This window comes from Astatotilapia calliptera, chromosome 3 (assembly GCF_964374335.1).
Source record: "Astatotilapia calliptera chromosome 3, fAstCal68.1, whole genome shotgun sequence".
NCBI lineage: Eukaryota > Metazoa > Chordata > Actinopteri > Cichliformes > Cichlidae > Astatotilapia > Astatotilapia calliptera.
Genome location: NC_137424.1, coordinates 75,771,952 through 75,794,041, shown reverse-complemented (window position 1 = coordinate 75,794,041; position 22,090 = coordinate 75,771,952). Strand labels below are relative to the sequence as shown.

General features: G+C 43.7%; 1 long non-coding RNA gene across 1 annotated transcript; it reads right to left on the bottom strand.

Moving 5' to 3' along the window:
- Positions 1-4,297: 4,297 nt before the first annotated feature.
- On the bottom strand, positions 4,298-5,127 carry LOC145422646 (uncharacterized). The gene is made up of 3 exons (XR_013903937.1): positions 5,012-5,127; positions 4,815-4,926; positions 4,298-4,734 (listed from the first exon to the last, which is right to left on the bottom strand). It is a non-coding gene; the product is annotated as an uncharacterized LOC145422646 (long non-coding RNA).
- Positions 5,128-22,090: the final 16,963 nt, after the last annotated feature.

Genomic DNA, 22,090 nt, shown 5'->3' with positions numbered 1-22,090 from the left:
AGTAAAAATGAAATATAAAAATATAGTCCAAACAGGTAAGGTGTAATTGTATTATGAGCCATAGTGCTTGGTCTGTTTGTCCCATGTAAATCAATTGCAGTTAGAGGCTACATTAATTTTCTTTCTGTAAGCACTTATTGAAATTATCTGAGCACATTACAAGTAAATATTTGCTTACTCTGTGTGCTGAAATGTGGCCCGTTATAGCCAACAGAAAAAAAGCGGAGGCCCGAAAAACAGGTGGGGGTCCTCCACCACCACCACTCACAGAGGCTGAGCAGTTGGCCCTCAGCCAAAACAGTGGGCGCCCTGTGGCCGAAGGCATCTCTGCGGGGACATCCTCTGAGTCAATAACCCCGCAAGACACAAGTGCCTACATAGGGGGTAAATCCAAAATAATACATGATGTGCATACATCCTTTCTTCACAGTCACCTTCGCAGTGCTACTCATTCATCTGATAAACTCTTTACCATGATGAATTATTTTGTAGTGAAGTTATTTTCCTACTGATTTTGCCTTCCCTCAGTCTTGGTTGTCTTTGAGCAGAGCGTTCTCACTCCCGAGGCGTAACATGTCGACGTTTTGTCACGTCCCGCGGCGTTCCTGAGGAACGCGAAAGGAGACCTTCGGCGTTCTTATGGTACGCGGCGGGTTATGGCTGGAATCCAGTGAATGACACTCCCGCGGTAATAGACGTTCCAGCCCTGTATTCCAGCCCTAAACCTAACCTTATCCCTAGCCCTAACCATAACCTTATTCCTGACCTTAACCAGGTCTTTAATGATGTTAAATAGCGTGTTTCTAAGCGATTTGAAGAAAAAGAGCGAACATGTGTAGATTCAGTCCAGACGGTTCTCATATGTCCTCTTTTTTCCGAGGTCGTCATTTAGGAACGTGGTGGGTAGCCGAAAACGTAATATGGTGACGATTTGTCACCTAGCGTAAAATGTTACGCTTTGGGAGTGAGAACGGGTTGCTTTGAGAGCATAATGACAATGAAGTGTAAGGTGATTGGTATGTTTGTTAATTGCCATTTGGTCCCTTTTAAGTTATAAGTGACCTGTATAAACCTCATATTCTATCAGTTGATGGTGGTGGTGTACTGCATCTGGTGCAGCCTCCTGTTGAGCCAGACCAACATGCAGTTGTGAGTAATACTCCACAGATTATATGAGTTTACAGTAGAACAGCAATGTTGTCTATTTCTTTACTACAGGAAAATAATGAAGAAACATTGACAGCTGTTACAGAGGAGGAAGCAACAGAGACACTTCATGAGGTTTACATCTTTTAATACTTTGTGTACAGGAAATACAGGCGACCAATAAAGCCAGTTGAACAAAAAATCTGTTTATTCTTCTTTCAACATGTTGAGGTGATGGGTCAAAAGAAATGATTGTGACATATGGTGTCTCTGACTGCTCTTCCATCTTGTATGTCTGTGGGAGGGTCAGGATGTTCATGGTTTGGATCACTGCTGATGTTTGGTTCAGAAGGACAGTGTTCTCCTCTAATTGTGGCAATGTTGTGAAGAATCACACATGCCACAATAATGTCACATGCCCTTTCTGGGGTGACACTGAGTCTTTGAAGGCACTGGAACCGGGCCTTAAGCATTCCGATAGTCCTTTCAGTTCTGGCTCTTGTCCTTGTCCCGGTTCAGGGTCAGGGTAAGGGGTAAGCAAATAGGGTAAACATGGATACCCCCTATCACCAAGCAAGTAGCCAGTGAACTCTCCTGAGACAGAAGGATACACTTCAGTTCAAATGTCCCTGAAGCAATTGGTCTTTATATATTTTAAAGTATTTTCAACTCACCATGTCCAAATTTTGTGCTCAGTGTACATTCATGAAAAATTCGTGAGTCATGAACAGAGCCTGGCCGCTTGGCTTCCACATTTGTGATAATGTTGGCAGCATCACATATGATCTTCACAGTGCAGAGAACACAAATTAGCATCCATTACTATAATGAAATAATTTGTTAGTTTGAAATGCTACAGGGAACTATGTACCTGTACATTAATGCTGTGGAAAGACTTCCTGTTCACATAGTCTCCTTCATTTACTGAAGGAGCAATGATTGGAATGTGAGTGCCATCTGTACAGCCAATCACGCCTGGGAACCCTGAATATAAATGTAAAATTTAAGTAGTAGTCCAAGTATCACCACATCATGAATTGAGTTTTGTTCATCCTGCTACCTGCAATTTTGTGGAATCCCTCTTTGATGAATCTTGTGGGTCTGTGACCGGGGAACACCACAGACGAGTACAGGAGACGTTTCAGTGCAACTGTAACATTCCTGACTGCCCGACAGACGGTAGCCTTGGAAACGTGCTCAGCGTCACACATATTATACAGAAAGCTCCCGTTTGCAAAAAACCGAAGTGCAATACAAATAATATGTACAGAACTGAGAGAATGTCCGCGATGTGTCACATGAGCAATATTAGGCCTGAGGATGTTATTCAAATGAATTATAGATTGTGCTGAAAAACGGTAACGTTCACACAGAAAATCATCAGGAAATGATAAAATGTCCAAACGCGCTCTAATCACTCTCTCCCGGCGGAGAGCTCTGCGGAGAATTTGGGCTTCAACATCTACTGGCTCTTCAAGGAAGGGGCACGCCATGTCCGACACTTCCTACAGTCAGGTTTCTGACAAAGAGGCGGAGAAAGTCAGGGTTAGTTGAAGTAAACCTGCTAGGGGGCAGGTTAGCTTCACGGAGTGTGTCGTCATAGTGACTCACTCAGAATTAATCTAAACTCGCTTTGTGAAACCGAAAACCCAGAGTTTTCGTTAACTCAGGGTATACTTACTCAGAGTTTGCACTAAACCGGCTTCCTGAAACAGGGCCCTGGGCCCTATTTCAGGAAGCCGGTTTAGAAAACTCAGAGTGAAAAACGATACGCAGGGTTGAGTAACCCCGAACTGTCCAACTCGGAATATTCGGTTTCAGAAAGGCTGATAACAAGTAGTTCAGTCAACGCGGAGTTGCTTTAACCCCAAGTTAAGCGCGCGGACGAGGATACATAAAGCCCTGATAAGCGGAGCACAGATTATGCGAGTCACCATGGAGACGGAGGGAAAGAAGGCGCGGTCAATGTATTTCACAGCGCTTGAGGCCGAAATTCTGATGGCAGCATATGCCGATAACATGCAAATTCCGCGGAAAAAAGTAACACAGCCTCAGCTGCAAAAGAAAGGGAGCATGCATGGCAAAACATAGCCGACAGAGTCAATGCGTGAGTGTTAATATAAACATTGATCTAGGGATATCCACCCATTTAACACGTTATTTTATCATATGTTATTTTATTTTTTATTTTATACATTTTATTTTGTGATGTGATGTGAGCGCAGGTGCAACCCAACAGGCCCCAAACGTTCCTGGCAGCAAGTAAAAATGAAATATAAAAATATAGTCCAAACAGGTAAGGTGTAATTGTATTATGAGCCATAGTGCTTGGTCTGTTTGTCCCATGTAAATCAATTGCAGTTAGAGGCTACATTAATTTTCTTTCTGTAAGCACTTATTGAAATTATCTGAGCACATTACAAGTACATATTTGCTTACTCTGTGTGCTGAAATGTGGCCCGTTATAGCCAACAGAAAAAAAGCGGAGGCCCGAAAAACAGGTGGGGGTCCTCCACCACCACCACTCACAGAGGCTGAGCAGTTGCCCTCAGCCAAAACAGTGGGCCCCCTGTGGCCGAAGGCATCTCTGCGGGGACATCCTCTGAGTCAATAACCCCGCAAGACACAAGTGCCTACATAGGGGGTAAATTCAAAATAATACATGATGTGCATACATCCTTTCTTCACAGTCACCTTTGCAGTGCTGCTCATTCATTTGATAAACTCTTTACCATAATGGATTATTTTGTAGTGAAGTTATTTTCCTACTGATTTTGCCTTCCCTCAGTCTTGGTTGTCTTTGAGAGCATAATGACAATGAAGTGTAAGGTGATTGGTATGTTTGTTAATTGCCATTTGGTCCCTTGTAAGTCATAAGTGACCTGTATAAACCTCATATTCTATCAGTTGATGGTGGTGGTGTACTGCATCTGGTGCAGCCTCCTGTTGAGCCAGACCAACATGCAGTTGTGAGTAATACTCCACAGATTATATGAGTTTACAGTAGAACAGCAATGTTGTTTATTTCTTTACTACAGGAAAATAATGAAGAAACATTGACAGCTGTTACAGAGGAGGAAGCAACAGAGACACTTTATGAGGTGTACATCTTTTAATACTTTGTGTACAGGAAATACAGGCGACCAATAAAGCCAGTTGAACAAAACATCTGTTTATTCTTCTTTCAACATGTTGAGGTGATGGGTCAAAAGAAATGATTGTGACATATGGTGTCTCTGACTGCTCTTCCATCTTGTATGTCCGTGGGAGGGTCAGGATGTTCATGGTTTGGATCACTGCTGATGTTTGGTTCAGAAGGACAGTGTTCTCCTCTAATTGTGGCAATGTTGTGAAGAATCACACATGCCACAATAATGTCACATGCCCTTTCTGGGGTGACCCTGAGTCTTTGCAGGCACTGGAACCGGGCCTTAAGCATTCCGATAGTCATTTCAATTCTGGCTCTTGTCCTGCAATTAGCCAGATTATATCGCTGCTGTGGGCCCGGTTCAGGGTCAGGGTAAGGGGTAAGCAAATAGGGTAAACATGGATACCCCCTATCACCAAGCAAGTAGCCAGTGAACTCTCCTGAGACAGAAGGATACACTTCAGTTCAAATGTCCCTGAAGCAATTGGTCTTTATATATTTTAAAGTATTCTCAACTCACCATGTCCAAATTTTGTGCTCAGTGTACATTCACGGAATATTTGTGAGTCATGGACAGAGCCTGGCCGCTTGGCTTCCACATTTGTGATAATGTTGGCAGCATCATATATGATCTTCACAGTGCAGAGAACACAAATTAGCATCCATTACTATAATGAAATAATTTGTTAGTTTGAAATGCTACAGGGAACTATGTACCTGTACATTAATGCTGTGGAAAGACTTCCTGTTCACATAGTCTCCTTCATTTACTGAAGGAGTAATGATTGGAATGTGAGTGCCATCTGTACAGCCAATCACGCCTGGGAACCCTGAATATAAATGTAAAATTTAAGTAGTAGTCCAAGTATCACCACATCATGAATTGAGTTTCGTTCATCCTGATACCTGCAATTTTGTGGCATCCCTCTTTGATAAATCTTGTGGGTCTATGACCGGGGAACACCACAGACGAGTACAGGAGACGTTTCAGTGCAACTGTAACATTCCTGACTGCCCAACAGACGGTAGCCTTGGAAACGTGCTCAGCGTCACCAATATTATACAGAAAGCTCCCGTTTGCAAAAAACCGAAGTGCAATACAAATAATATGTAATGAACTGAGAGAATGTCCGCGATGTGTCACATGCGTAATATATGGCCTGAGGATGTTATCCAAATAACTTATAGATTGTGCTGAGAAACGGTAACGTTCACACAGAAAATCATCAGGAAATGATAAAATGTCCAAACGCGCTCTAATCACTCTCTCCCGGTGGAGAGCTCTGCGGAGAATTTGGGCTTCACGATCTACTGGCTCTTCAAGGAAGGGACACGCCATATCTGACACTTCCTACTGTCAGGTTTCCGACAAAGGGGCGGAGACAGTCAGGGTTAGTTGTAGTAAACCTGCTAGGGGGCAGGTTAGCTTCACGGAGTGTGTCGTCATGGTGACTCACTGAGGCTTCATCTGAACTCGCTTTGTGAAACCGAAAACCCAGAGTTTTCGTTAACTCAGGGTATACTTACTCAGTTTTTCCACTAAACCGGCTTCCTGAAACAGGGCCCTGGACTTCAGTGTGGTCAAAACAATACTAGAAAGGGGGGGACCCAAGTGACAACGGTGGAATGATTAATAAATATGAGCCTTTATTTTGGAGGCTGAACAAAAACATTAGGTGTGTCCCAAATGTAGGCTGCATTTTTAGACCAATTATGTCACAGTGTGTGTGTGTGTGTGTGTGTGTGTGTGTGTGTATGTTTGTCCGTGTTTGAGCTGGGCTACTGTCACACAGTATTGTGTGCAATGGTTTATCGACCTCCAAAATGACTTTGCTGACTTCTTGGCAGAATACATGTCAAATATGATTGTGATCTTATTGTTGGGGATCTTAATATTCATGTTTGTTGTCCTGATATGCACATGGCAAAGGGCTTTTTAAACTTTCCTGATTCTTTTCATCTGGTGCAATTTGTGACCGGCTCCTGTTTTTAACATGGAGATTTGTAATGGTGATCATAGTCCTGGTATATTTGAAGTTCCTCTTGCCTGGAACTCCCTAAACTTTGCGCTACTGCTCGGTGCTGTTACATTTTTAACTCCTATTTTTTTAAACCAAAATTGCAAAATCCCAAAATATGACCTCTCAGTCTCTTAATTAATAATTTCCCCTAGGGATCAATAAAGTATTCGGATTCTGATGATTCTGATTCTTTTTCTTGCTCTGCTGTCTTTGATAGGTTTCAGCCAGTGACTCTAAAAGCGCATTCAGTTATTAGGTTTATAGGGTTATTGAATTATGGTTAACGGTTGGTAGAATTGTCTCACATGTAGTGCACATATGTTTTGGGCAAAAACATTTTTGAATATTAAAATACAAACATTTGTAACAAACAATTGACAAATTAGCCAATTCCAATGTAAAACTTTATCTGCCTATTAAAAAAAGAAGATAATCTTCTCACAAACTGGTGTTTGATTTTGAAACAGGAAAAAAGTGGGGAAACAACTGAAAAGACTAACATTTGAATAAAACCTGAAAGCAAGTAAATACTTTATATGCTGCCTTATGGTAAACTTTGGTAATATTGATAAAGAACAACACTGGCTGATGATGAAATACAGTCAGCTGGCATGGTGACACTGCCAGTATTAACCTGCAGGGCTGAACTGGGACAGAAAATCGGGCATTTTGACTAGAGATCGGCCCACCAGGTATTAAAGCCATAAAGCCTTTGAATGAAAACAGATGCTGTTGTGACAGTGATGTACACTGTCTTGTTGGTATATGTATGGTTTCTATACATTTTACATCAGATAAAAACTTTGTTCGCAAGATTCAGATAATTATTTAATAAATGCTAAATATTTGAATTGAGAATAAAAAAGAAAAGTATTTCTTTGTGCCCCCTCTCCCTGTTAATGTCCTACCTGGCCCCCTGGCAAATGGTAAATGGTAAATGGCCTGTATTTATATAGCGCTTTACTAGTCCCTAAGGACCCCAAAGCGCTTTACATATCCAGTCATCCACCCATTCACACACACATTCACACACTGGTGATGGCAGCTACATTGTAGCCACAGCCACCCTGGGGCGCACTGACAGAGGCGAGGCTGCTGGACACTGGCGCCACCGGGCCCTCTGACCACCACCAGTAGGCAACAGGTGAAGTGTCTTGCCAAAGGACACAACGACTGAGACTGTCTAAGCCGGGGCTCTAACCGGCAACCTTCCAAATTTCAAGACGACCCCTTTATTGTAGTAAAGTCTTGTAATGTGAAGATAGAAACAAGGCAGAAAACAGCTCCATGATCTGATCTTAATGATGTTGTTTTTTTTCTGTCTTTCAGAACTGGATTGGAAACTATCAAAGGTCTAAAAACAGCCTCAACCCTCCCAAAGAGCAAACTTTACACACGTCCTCTTTCAGCTTACAATCTTTTTTGCTGGGATCTTCTGCCAAACAAGGCTGAGAGAATATTTCTTATAGCTGTCATGTTGATGCTATTTCAATCTTTGGGCAAACACCCATATATTAGGGCTGATATCAGGGCTGAAAAAGTTCTTTGTGTTTGTGATCATGAATAATAGAAGTGTGCCTGTTGAAGATCATGTTTGCTACATTATTATATGTCCTGTTATTGTTCTGTAATATATTCAGCTTTCACCATCTTTTCCCAGCCCCCTGTTACACCATTCATACAAAGCCAATCTGACTGTGAGCCAATGTGTTTGATAGTTTGTGTTGGATAAATAGATTTGACAGACTTGGTTCTGTAGGGATTAGAGAAATTATTTTACTGCTATTTTCCAGATTACCATTGCATTAATAATTAATAGTGATATTGCATTCAGATGTTTAAACATATTGGCAGACAATTAGCCTTTAGTACAGGAGCAGTTATAACCACTTTAAACTGTTGAGTTGAATCTATAATCTTAAATCCTGTTGAATGCTTTTTATAATCTTAAATGTTTATAGGCAGATTACATTGCATTATATGAAAGGCTCACCTTTGAATATAATCTGGGCCCAAACGTCTTGACAGGAAACTGCAGAAACTGAACATCAGAGCCCCTTGAACTGGTCTGCATAGATTTTTGGTCTGCGGAGGATTCGGCGAACAAATCCGTGGATGTGCTTGTGGTCACAGACCACTTTACTAAGATGGCTCAGGCCTTTCTATGCCCCAATCAGTCTGCTAAGGCGGTGGCACACCAACTCTGGCATAACTACTTCTGCATCTACGGCTTTCCGAAACGCCTTCACTCGGATCAAGGAGCTAATTTTGAGAGTGTGCTCATTGCCGAGCTATTGAATATGGCAGGTGTCCAGAAGTCTCACACGACCCCATACCATCCGATGGGAAACGGCTCCTGCGAGAGGATGAACCGTGCATTACCCCCAAGAGCCAAGCAAAGGTGGCCTGAGGCACTGAAAGCTCTCACATTCGCCTATAACTGCACATGAGACAACTGGCTATGCACCATTTCTGCTGATGTTTGGCAGAGTGCCAAGACTGCCGATTGATGTGATCTTTGGCTCTGTTATTGAGCACCAAGACATCATGAACTATGATCGATATGTCCAGACATTGAGGAGGGACCTCAAAGAGGCCATGGATTTGGCGCAGGAGGTGGCAAGCAAAAATTTGAAGCGTCACACGGACCTCTACAACCGGAAAGTGCGGGGAGCCCCAGTAGCGATTGGTGATCGTGTCCTTTTGGCCAACAAAAAGGGATGTGGCAAAAGAAAACTTGCTGATCGCTGGGAGAGTGTTGTCTATACAGTTTTTGACAAAAATGATGAGAGCCACACCTTTAAGCTGATGGATTATGTTACGGTTCGGCGCTGGCAGTGTATTGTTTAGGCGTTTTGTTTTGGCGTGACTGTTATGTGTTTCCTGTTTTACTTTGAAAGTCTCGTCAGGTCTAATTTGCCCCAGCTGTGTTTCCCTCCTGTGGTCCATTCCCTAATTGCTCCTTCTATGTATTTAAGCCCTGTGTTTTGGTATGTCATGGTCGCGATCTCCCCCCCCCCGTTGTAAATAGTTTGGCGCCTTGTGTTTGGTGATGTAAATAAATGTCGTATCTTGCTTTAAATCTCGTCTTGGGATTATTTTTGTGGAAGCCCGTATTAGTTTTTTCTCGTGTGTTTTTGCCTTATTTTTATTTTCCTGCATTGCACGCCGGTTGCCTAGGCCGGGGTGTAACATAATGGGGGCTCGTCCATTTGCTGGAGGGTCCGGGGGGCCGCTTCAGCCTTTCGTCTCTGCTGGTGGGCCTGAGGGACTGCTGGAGGGTCCGAGGGACCGCTTCAGCCTTTTGTCTTCGCCGGAGGGTCCGTGGGAGGGACCGCTTCAGCCTTCGTCCGTCTTCGCTGGAGGGTCCGAGGCACCACTCCAGCCTTCGTCTTCGCCGGAGGGTCCGTGGGAGGGACCGCTCCAGCCTTCCGTCGTCTGCTGGGGGGTCAGTGGGACCGCTCCAGCCTTCATCAGCTTCGTCTGCCTTCGCTTCAGCCGTCCGTCTCCGCTGGAGGGTCCGAGGGACCGCTCCAGCCTTCATCCGCCTTCGCTGGAGGGTCCGGGGAACCGCCCCAGCCTTTGTTTGTCTTCGCTGGAGGATCCGAGGGACCGCTCCAGCCTTCTGCAGCTGGTGGGCTGCGTGTCCGTGTTTGCAGCTGGTGGGCTGCGTGTCCGTGTTTGCAGCTGGTGGGCTGCGTGTCTGTTTTTGCAGCTAGTGAGCTGCTCGTCTGTCTTCGCTGGAGGACCCGTGGGACCGCTCCAGCTTTTCGTCTGTCTTCCCTGGGGGATCCGAGGGCCCGCTCCAGTTTTCCGTCTCCACTGGAGGACCCGTCCAGCCATCAGCGTCGCCTGCGGGACGGCGGCCGGTGCCGTATGGGCTGGACATGGAACAAACATTTTTTTGGGGTTGTATGTTGTAAATGTTTGTTTTTTTGGGTGGGGGGGTATGTTACGGTTCGGCGCTGGCAGTGTATTGTTTAGGCGTTTTGTTTTGGCGTGACTGTTATGTGTTTCCTGTTTTACTTTGAAAGTCTGTGTTATCTTAGTGTTCAGTTTACGTTTCCTTGTCTCGTCAGGTCTAATTTGCCCCAGCTGTGTTTCCCTCCTGTGGTCCATTCCCTAATTGCTCCTTCTATGTATTTAAGCCCTGTGTTTTGGTATGTCATGGTCGTGATCTCCCCCCCCCCCGTTGTAAATAGTTTGGCGCCTTGTGTTTGGTAATGTAAATAAATGTCATATCTTGCTTTAAATCTTGTCTTGGGATTATTTTTGTGGAAGCCCGTATTAGTTTTTTCTCGTGTGTTTTTGCCTTATTTTTATTTTCCTGCATTCACGCCGGTTGCCTAGGCAAGGGTGTAACAATGATTCCACAGGGCAAGTGAAAGTTGTGCATCGCAACCTGATAATGCCAGTGAACTTCCTCCCTCCCAGGGTTGTTTCAGTTCAGGATGATGAAGATGAGCTTTCTGAGTCTGGCTCGCTGATGGTTGGATGCGACGGAGAAGCTGTCTGCAACTCATCAGTGGGCACGGCTGAATACAGGACGAGAGCTTGGGTGTCTGATTTACCGTCTGCAGTGTCCAGCGACTCGCTGATGACAGAGGTTACTCAACCAGAAGGCAGCATGGTGGATCGAGAGCTTGCCTGCACCAGTGTTCCCCCTGTTGACACTGAGGAGCAGGTAGATGCCACCTCTGGTGGTCAACATTCTGACCTGCTTATGTCTTGCAGCCTCCTCTGTTTCGGAGTTGGCAGCCATTACTGACAGTGACCAGGACAATGAAGCTATGATTGAGGGTCATGTCTCAACCACAGTTGTTCCACCCAACGCAGACCCGATTGATGTTAGCAGGATGGTGGGGACCCGTGCTAGATCGAGAGTGGGACGGTTACTTAAGCCTGTTTCCAGGTTGATTGAAATGATGCATCAGAGACCTGTTAAAGTGTAAATATTGTTGATAACTGTGAGTTGATTCTATTGTTGTTGAAGTGGGACTTTGATCTTTAGAATTGAAACTGATTATTTGTCGTTGATTTTTCTGTGTCGGAGTGGCGTACAGTTATGATGTGATGAAATATGTAACTGGCATATTTTGTTCTTTTTTGGAAGGGGTCTGGCCAACTTCTTCTTTTACTTCCTTTGGGGATAGTCCTCTGACTGAATTTTCTTTGTGACTGTACGACCTGGTATTACTGAACAGATTTATCACATGTTGATAGCTATGGATTAGCTATTGGATTTTTTTTTTTATCTTGTTCTTTGTTTTTGAGGATTATTGGGTTTTTGTCCTCTGTTTGTGTTATGGTGACTGTGGTGTACCTGATTTTTTTTTAAGGGTTTTTTTTTTGTTTGTGGTGTTTGTTTATTTGAGTGTGCAAGTGGAATTCAGCAGGGGGGAATGTAACAGTGTTTATGTGGTATTATTCCACTTGCCACAAATATCAGTGTAATGGGGAAACAGCGCCCCTCCTCTCGGTGTGGCTGGTTAGGTGAGGCTGGCTGCAGTAATCGCTGCCAGTCTGCCGTAGCCATACGAGAGGTGAGTTGTATTGTTCCGCACACGATATAGCTAAGTAGTACAGACACATAAAACATGTTTGATTAGCTGACGAGCACCGAGTGTAATAAGTGCTTAGTGGACACATGTCCAACACCAGTTTTATGTACTTTTCATTTGTTTATTAATGTGTGAAACTGTATGCTAAAGCGGAATGCTAATGGATGTTCTGCCGTAGTGTGCTGTGCGGAGTGGTGTATGGCGAGCCTGTGCACTGATAATACACCGTTGTTTCCATTCAGGAAATAAAGTGGCAACGATCGATAAGAGACTCCTTGTCTTTTTAAAAACACTACACAACGCAGAGTCGAGGAGTCTGTTTGGGCCGAACTGTTGCAGCAGGATGAAGCAGAAACCGGTTACACTAATGTGTGCCTAACAAGGCTGATGGTCTCCAGCAGACAAGTTCCCTGGAATGAGGTCACCTGAGTGTTGCTTTGGTGGGTCTATGCCCACGTCATGCCATCAGGATTCATATTGGCAATAGTTCATATCTCTGTTCTTTAGCCTTCATCACAAAGCTGTGAAGGAAAAACAATCCAAACATCTAACAGGATTTGATGGATGCAAAGTCCACTGAGCTCTTTGTCATTTAGAAACTTGTCCAACCAACAATAGCACAGATGAAAAACACATTGACAGTGAAAGGATTTTGCCATATATGAGCATAGATTACTTTCATATAGATTTCCAATGCAGGCCTTTGGTGAGCCGCTGGGTTCTGTAAAATAATAATCATCTCAGCATTTTACAATAGAATAAATCTTTATTAGCTCTTCATTTATTGTTATTGGACATGAAACAAGGAAGCTGTGTTTCTCATTGTGTTTCATGTTAATCATGATCATTTTCTAAAGAGCTGATATTTAGACCATTTACTGCACTGGCTGCACATTCTGTCTACATTTCTTGGTATGTACTGTGTTTGTCTGTTCATATTTCTCCATATTAACACAAACAGTGAACAGCAGTAGATCTACTCTTAATCGGCCCAGTGAAAGATATGAAGCAGAAATGGTGTCATTAGGAGAAGATGAGCAGAACAAGTACGACGAGTAAGTAAGTAAGTAAGTAAAATTTTATTTATATAGCACATTTCTAGATAGAGATCACAAAGTGCTTTACAAGATATAACAGATTAAAAAGACAAAATACAAACAAAGTTAGCAAAAGGCAGTTTTAAAAAGATGTGTTTTTAGCTGTTTTTTAAAAGTAATCAATGAATCAGCGGATCGTAAGTCCTGAGGAAGGGAATTCCACAGTCTGGCGGCCACAGTAGCAAAAGCTCTATCACCCCTAGTTTTCAGTCTCGTATACTGAAAGACAAGTAGGCCCTGACTACTCGACCTCAGAGACCTACTAGGGGCATAGGGCTGTAAAAGTTCAATGATATATGGTGGTGCTTGTTGTTGAAGAGCCTTGAAAGTTAAAACCAAAATCTTAAACTGGACTCTAAATTCAACAGGAAGCCAATGTAACTGCATGAGCAACGGTGTTATATGTGAAAATTTAGAAGCTTTCGTCAAAAGTCTTGCTGCAGCATTCTGAACGATCTGCAGACGCTCCAAAGAACCTTTATTTAAACAAGTAAACAGGGAATTGCAATAGTCCAGTCGTGAAGAGATAAAAGCATGAATAACAATCTCCAGTTCGGTATAGGATATAATAGAGCTCAATTTAGAAATATTTCTTAAATGATAAAAGCAAGACCGAACAAGAGATTTAACATGACTATCTAACGTAAGAGCAGGATCAAGGATAATCCCTAAGTTCCTGACAGATGGTTTTACAAACGTTGAAAGAGGACCAAGAAGACCAAGACGAGGAGGCAGCAGCTCTTAAAGATGAAACACAGCAACTTAGCCCTGAGCTCAGAGAGCTTCACATGAAAAAGCTCCTCAAGCAGATCATGTCAGAGGTTTGTCATCAATAGGAGGAACTGTTAATATCATAGAATGAAGGATGCTTGTCAGCTGGATGAAGAAGGTTATTAATGGCAAACGTTCAAATTGAAGTCAAATTGTTGTCATGTTGAACAGATTCATGTACTGATCGTCTCCAGAATGTTAGAAGAGCTTCAATGAATCATTAGAAACAACTTACAGCTGCACAGTTGTGTCAAACCAGTCTTTGTGTCATTGTGGGATTGTTGTGTTTCTACATGTGACACACGTCTAAAACACGCACACAATTTGAACACAAAACAGGGACTCATTTGTTACCACAGCCAGATGCTGAGAGCCATTTACTTGTAGTCTTTTGTCTATGTATATGAACCATTAGATGTTATTGGAATGAAATGATTGTCAGCTTTGATAGTTTCATGTATGTTTAGCATTTGTGGACGGCTGTTTGATCCTCGACATGTTCAAAGGTGTCCAGTCCTGAGACACTGGGGGTGGAAACAGCTGTGATGTCATTGGACTGTCACAAAGACAGAAGTGCATGAAGTGAGCAGCCAAGAAACCGCTGATGTTTTGGATTCAACAGTTTAGCATTTGAAAGGTTGACACATTTGCACATTGAAAGCTGAATTTGTCATATGCCACAGTTAACTCACTGTTTAGTGTTTTTCAGGAAGCTTCTTAACTGCGTCTGCTGCCAAACAAGCAGCTGATGTCCTTGAGAAGAAGTTGAAGAAGTCTTCAACAACAAATACAGGAAGTGAACTTTAAAATACTTTAGACTCACACGAGAAATGACTAAATTAGCTGTGTTTGATTGACTGCTTTGACTATATGAAAGGTCAGTTCAGTGTGTGTGTCAGGGACCGAGCAGTAAAGCCTATAGGACACAGGTGTTTTTGAGCCGAAAATATATTTAACAAAGCCAAAAAACTTAAACAGGCAGACCTGTCATGAATCGCTGTGCGGCAGGCAGGAGTTGGACCCAAAATGCAGGACTCACAGGCTCGGGGAGGTGAACTCAGCTTTATTTGCTGGCAGGGAAAAAACAGACAAACTAAACTGGGAACAACAAACTAAGCACTCACAGAGAGACACAGGGAGATCCACACAGCATGAGGGACAACGCGACACTGACTCAGAGAAACACAGGATTTAAATACACTGGGAAGTAACGAGGGGAATGAGACACAGAAGGAGGGCACAGCTGGGAGAAATCAGAACTGACGAGAAAAGCAGGACGCATTCACATAAGACACGGACCATCAAAGTAAAACAGGAAGTATCATACAGAGACGCAAACTTGACACAGTGGAGACAGCAACTAAGAAACACAGAGACATAAACCATAAGGCAGAGGACTCTAAGAAACGAAAGACACAGAGGGGAACTCAAACATGCAGACACAGACTTACACAGAACAGAGGGGACACAGAGAAACATGAAGGGCAAGAGATCGAAACTAGAAACCATAGAATAACTCTCACAAGTACAATATTATAAACATCACAAGGAACTAAAAACGCTGGGTCAGGGGACCCAGGACCATGACAAGATCAATAAAAGAGGTCAACTCAATAGACTAAACTCAAGATAATAATTACCAAAACCTCAAACAAACATAAGATAAACTAACACACGGGGGAACTTAAATACTGGTTTAGCTAAACCAAATGACACACAAGGGGGAAAACAAAATGGCTGCCATATAACCAACTAATACAAAACAATTAACCAAACTTGAAACACCCCCCCAGGCAATGAAGCATGTGGTTTAATCCAATTCGGTCAGTCAGACCAGTCACACGGCATATTTTGAAATCAGTCTGGCCCTCTCACACTCTTCAGGTGAAGCCCCGCCTCCTTGCAGGAAGCAGCTCACCTGTATGTCCGTGTTTAGTTTTCAGGTGTGGAGTGGAGCTTGTTGTTGGTGTCTCTGTGTGAAGAAACTGTAAGTTTGTTTTGTTTCCTTCTTTAGCAGTTTGTCTTTAGGAACTTGTTTCATGTTTGGTTTCTTCACACAACAAAATGTGTGTGTTTTTATTTCCAGGAAGAAAACAGTTGTGTATTTACTAAAGTAGCACACAGTAGTGTGCTACTGTTAAATATTAGATGTAATGTGTTTGATTGCAGTCAGGTTAAATTCATATTTCCTTCATGGAATTCACTCGTGTTAAATTTAGAGATCCTGGCTGACATTTAGTGTTTAGTCTCATTAACACAATCCCTCAGACTTTTCACAAACGCTGATTTCCTAAAATGAACACACTCCCCTGTGGTTTCTTGGCTTTTTTCAAACACTGAGAATCATCTTGTACCCTTTCCTTTGTCTATCAAGCCGAACTGTTAGAGACAAGCTTCTTCATGTCTTCACACATCAGCATGTGAACTTTATTCTTACACTCAGTCTGAGCAGTCAGACCACATATTTCTCTATCGGCACATGAAGGTGTGGCTCGCACACACACACACACTGAGAAAACAGCTGAAGTATTAAAAACTGCTTCACTGTCCTCTGTTTCTTTCAGGATGTAAAAACTTTATTTATACTCGATTACAGTTTTGCATTCAGAGTATTACTTCAGTTACAGTACATACTTGTATTGTATGATGAATACATTAAACTCTGAGCTCGCTTTAATTTATTTAATGTTAATTAAATACTTGCATAATTTTATAATTAAGTCATTTTATTACACCAAACAAAAACGTAAACGCTGGAACTGGAACACGCTGTTGTATACGCCAATCCAGAGCAAACATGCTCAATGGGTGACATGTCTGGTGAGTATGCTGGCCATGCAAGAACTGGGATGTTTTCAGCTTCCAGGAATTGTGTACAGATCCTTGCAATATGAGGCTGTGCGTTATCATGCTGTAACATGAGGTTATGGTCATGGATGAATGGCACAACAATGGGCCTCAGGATCTTGTCAAAGTACATTCAAAATGCCATCAATAAAATGCACCTGTGTTCGTTGTCCATAACATACGCCTGCCCATACCATGGGCCACTCGATCAACAACGCTGACATCAGCAAACCGCTCCTCCTGGAGGTGAACATGCTGGATGTGAAGGTCCTGGGCTGGTGTGGTTACACGTGGTCTGCGGTTGTGAGCCCGGTTGGATGTAATGCCAAATTCTCTGAAACACCTTTGTAAACGGCTTATGGTAGAGAAATGAACATTCATTTCACGGGCAACAGCTCTAGTAGACATAGCATGCCAATTGCACGCTCCCTCAAAGGTTGCGACATCTGTGGCACTGTGCTGTTTGATCAAACTGCAAAATTCAGGGTGGCTTTTTATAGTGGGCAGTCTAAGGCACACCTGTGTAATATTCATGCTGTCTAATCAGCCCCTTGATATGCCTCAGCTGTGAAGTGGGCAGTGGCATGTCTAGAAAAGTTTTGTTGGGGGGGCCAGGTAGGGGCACAGATTTGGAGAAGGGTGGCAGATGTAATTGGCAGATAATGTTTAAAAAAAAATCTACCAACCGTTAACCATAATTCAATAATCCTATAAACCTAATAACCGAATGCACTTTTAACTCTTATTAGAATGAGATTTTAACCACTACGGTGCAAAGATTTTAGATACTGCGTTGATAAAGTATAAGAGATACAATCAGTGCTTTGTCAGTGTTTATTCAGCATTCAAGGACATCAATATTTGCATAGTATTTTTACTGACATGTAGTGCACATATGTTTTGGGCAAAAACGTTTTTGAATATTAAAATATGAACATTTTTAACATACAATTGGCAAATTACCCAATGCCAATCCAAAACTTTATCTGCCTATTAAAAGAGAAGATAATCTTCTCACAAACTGGTGTTTGATTTTGAAACAGGAAAAAAGTGGGGAAACAAATGAAAAGACTAACATTTGAATTAAACCTGAAAGCAAGTATATACTTTCCATACCTTCTTTTGATAATGTTTTCAGTATAAATTTTGCAAAAATAAACCTCTTGAACTTTTAATACGAGTCTGTTAGTCTGTTACATGTTAGGAAGACAAGAAGTACAAAAACATTTGTAAACAGCAGCACTTGCAGTTGCAAAATATTTATGCTTTGAAAGTGAACATTTACTCAAGTACCTACTCTATGCTTCATCAAATATTATCAGTGATTTAGAATAGGTGGATCATTAAATAAAAAAAAACATGTTATTTAAAGCAGGATTTTGTTTTACTTTCCAATTATGTGCTACTACATATATTTGCTCAGTTAATTATTTATTCCCAAATATTAGGATTTGTCCCCTATGGATTGGTTGAACAATTGACAATATAAACATCCCTTCCTTGCATTTTCCTTATTCATTCTCACACATACCTTCATTTGTAGCTCTTACAGGTGACAATGATGACTGCTGCTCAGTCTACCTTTCCCTGACATTGCTCTCTGCTTGTGGTTGTATTTTAGCCTTCTTAAGGAAGAAATTTTGAGATCTTTTCATTCTTCTTATTCTTTTATCTCTACTGGTTGGCCCTGAAGTAATAAAGCAAACTTATGTCACAAACAACAACTTTCCTGATGCATGACCTTGACTAGAAGTCAGGGATGTCAAATTCTGGCACTCATGGACCCCTATCCTGCACGTTTTAGATGTTACCTATACTAACATAGCCAATTCATATCAGATAATCCCCAAACACCTAGTTGTGCACAAGTCTGTAAATGATTCTTTAAATCCGCTGTGTTGAAGTATGGAAACATCTGAAACTGGGAGGACAGGAGCCTTGAGAACCAGAACTGCACATCCCTGCATTGAACATGGCACAGGCATTTCATGGGGTGATTTACACTCTATTCATAACATGGAGCTGGCAGATAGGATAAGTAATGAGAGAAATTAGCTGGTAATATTGATGTATAAAGAACAACACTGGCTGATGATGAAATGCTGTCAGCTGGCATGGTGACACTGCCAGTATTAACCTGCACCAACTGTCACTCTTCCACACGCGCGGGGAGATGGATACTGCACACAATCAGCATAGATCTCCACCCAAAAATACACAAGCAATTGCTTTTATAATGTCAGGGTTTGACGCCCCTTCACGCGTTACAAGAACATTATTTGTGTTTACTGGAGACTTCTGGTGGCACATAACACAGTATGGCTGCATAAAAAGTGACCTCCGGCACCAACCGTGTATTTCCCCGAACTCGAGAGCTGTATTACGGTTACACTGCCATACTTTGACACAGTAATGAGTGGGGATGAATCTAAAAAAGGAGGATACGGGCTACGAAACATCCCTGATTGTGAAATAGAGAAAGAAGCCACGGTTAATGAGGCAAGCCTCGCATCGGGACAAGATGGCGACTGAGGTGAAGGTCTGGACTGGCTTCAGGATGCTGTAAGTAGTGTACTGATGGCCAAAATGGCTACACTGCGAACCGAACTAAAAAGTGACTTCAAAGAATTCCGTACAGAATTTAGGGAGGATATCAAGAAACAAATGGACGAACTATCTAAAGAAATGAACCAAAGAATACGTGAGGCGGCGGATCAGGTAGAGGAGGTAACTGGTCGGCTTAAGCAAGTTGAAGACAACATGGCTTACTCAGAACGCTGGTACATTGGCGTTAAGGACACACTTGTAAAGCTGTTGGAAAATCAACGGGCACTTCAGGAAAAGGTGTCCGATATGGAGGGCTGCGCTAGGCGCAAAAACATCCAGATTTACGGTGTACTGGAAAACTCGGCAGGCTCGTCTGTGACCACTTTTGTTGAAAATCTGATCAAGGACCAGCTGGGCGAAGATTTCGGCCCGGACCGTGGCCTGAGGAGTGGCAATCCTGATCTCAAACAAAATAAAATTTGAACATATATCTAATATAAGCGATAAGGAAGGTAGGTTTGTCTTAGTAAAAGGCAAAATAGATCACAAAGCTGTCACACTATTAAATGTCTATGCACCCCCAGGAAGCAACACAAGTTTCTTCAAAAAGATATTTGATTTGATCTCTAAGGAAACTGTGGGAACTCTCCTTTGTGCAGGAGATTTTAATTTACTGTTAAACCCCCAATTAGACTCAAATAATATTGGCAGGAAAAGCACATCTGGAAAGAAACAAGTTAAAGGAATGTTAATGGAATTAGGGCTTATTGATGTGTGGCTGAAGAAGGAGTCCTATCGGGCTTGGTTAGCCTGTGGGACTCCGGAGGCAGCCGACAGGTATCGACAGGCCAAGCGGAATGCGGCTCGGGCAGTGGCTGAAGCAAAAACTCGGGTGTGGGAGGAGTTCGGAGAGGCCATGGAAAAACACTTTCGGACTGCCTCGAAGAGATTCTGGCAAACCGTCAGGCGTCTCAGGAGGGGAAAGCGGTGCTCTACCTGCACTGTGTATAGTGCTGGCGGAGCGCTGCTGACGTCGACTGAGAAAATTGTCGGGCGGTGGAAGGAATACTTCGAGGACCTCCTTAATCCCACTGACACGTCTTCCGAGGAGGAAGCAGAGTCTGGGGATGAGGGGAATGACCCGCCAATTTCCGGGGGCGAGGTCACTGAGGCAGTTAAACAACTCCTTGGTGGCAGTGCCCCTGGTGTTGATGAGGTCCGCCCCGAGTTCCTGAAGGCTCTGGACGTTGTAGGGCTGTCCTGGTTGACACGCCTCTGCAATGTTGCGTGGAGATCAGGGGCAGTACCTGTGGACTGGCAGACCGGGGTGGTGGTCCCCATCTTTAAGAAGGGGGACCGGAGGGTGTGTTCCAACTACAGGGGGATCAAACTCCTCAGCCTCCCTGGGAAAGTCTATGCCAGGGTGCTGGAGAGGAGAGTTCGTCCGCTAGTCGAACCTCGGATACAGGAGGAACAATGCGGTTTTCGTCCTGGTCGCGGAACACTGGACCAGCTCTTTATCCTCTCGAGGATACTTGAGGGTGCATGGGAGTTTGCCCAACCAGTCTACATGTGTTTTGTGGACTTGGAGAAGGCATTCGACCGTGTCCCTCGGGGTGTCCTGTGGGAGGTGTTGCGGGAGTATGGGGTGTCTGGCCCATTGCTACGGGCCATTCAATCCCTATACAACCGTTGCAAGAGCTTGGTTCGCATTGCCGGCAATAAGTCGGACTCGTTCCCGGTGGGTGATGGGCTCCGCCAGGGCTGCCCTTTGTCTCCGGTTCTGTTCATAATTTTTATGGACAGGATTTCTAGGCGCAGCCAAGTGGCGGAGGGCTTTTGCTTTGGTGGCCTCAGAATCTCATCTCTGCTTTTTGCGGATGATGTGGTTCTGTTGGCTTCATCGGGTGAGGGCCTCCAGCTCGCACTGGAACGGTTCGCAGCCGAGTGTGAAGCAGCGGGAATGAGGATCAGCACCTCCAAATCTGAGGCCATGGTTCTCAGCCGGAAAAGGGTGGAGTGCCCACTCCGGGTCGGGGATGAGTTCCTGCCCCAAGTGGAGGAGTTCAAGTATCTCGGGGTCTTGTTCGCGAGTGATGGGAGAAGGAAGCCGGAGATCGACAGACGGATTGGGGCTGCAGCTGCAGTAATGCGGACGCTGCACCGGTCAGTCGTGGTGAAGAGGGAGCTGAGTGTAAAAGCGAAGCTCTCAATTTACCGGTCGATCTACGTCCCTACCCTCACCTATGGCCACGAGCTGTGGGTAGTGACCGAAAGAATGAGATCGCGGATACAAGCGGCGGAAATGAGCTTCCTCCGAAGGGTGGCTGGCCTCTCCCTTAGAGATAGGGTGAGAAGTTCGGCCATCCGGGAGGGGCTCAGAGTAGAGCCGCTGCTGCTCCACATCGAAAGGAGCCAGCTGAGGTGGTTCGGGCATCTGATAAGGATGCCCCCTGGGCGCCTCCTGGGCGAGGTGTTCCAGGCATGTCCCACCGGGAGGAGGCCCCGGGGCAGACCCAGGACACACTGGAGAGATTATATCTCTCGGCTGGCCTGGGAACGCCTTGTTATTCCCCCGGACAAGCTGGAGGAGGTGGCTGGGGCTGCTGCCCCCGCGACCCGGCCTCGGATAAAGCGGATGAAGATGGATGGATGGATGATGTGTGGCGGTCTGTTCATGGGTCAGCATCAGGGTTTACCTTTTACTCTGCTCGACACTTAGTGTACTCAAGGATAGATTACTGTTTTATGTTCAATAGGGATTTAAACAGGATTAAAGACTGCAGAATAGGTCCAAGAGATTTCTCTGACCACAGTGGAATTTATATAACGTTACATTTGGATGGGAAACGGAGGACGACTTTGTGGAGACTAAATACTGGTATGTTAAATGATCCCGCTTTTGTGAAACAAATGATAGATGATCTTAACTTGTACCTACAGGACAACGAT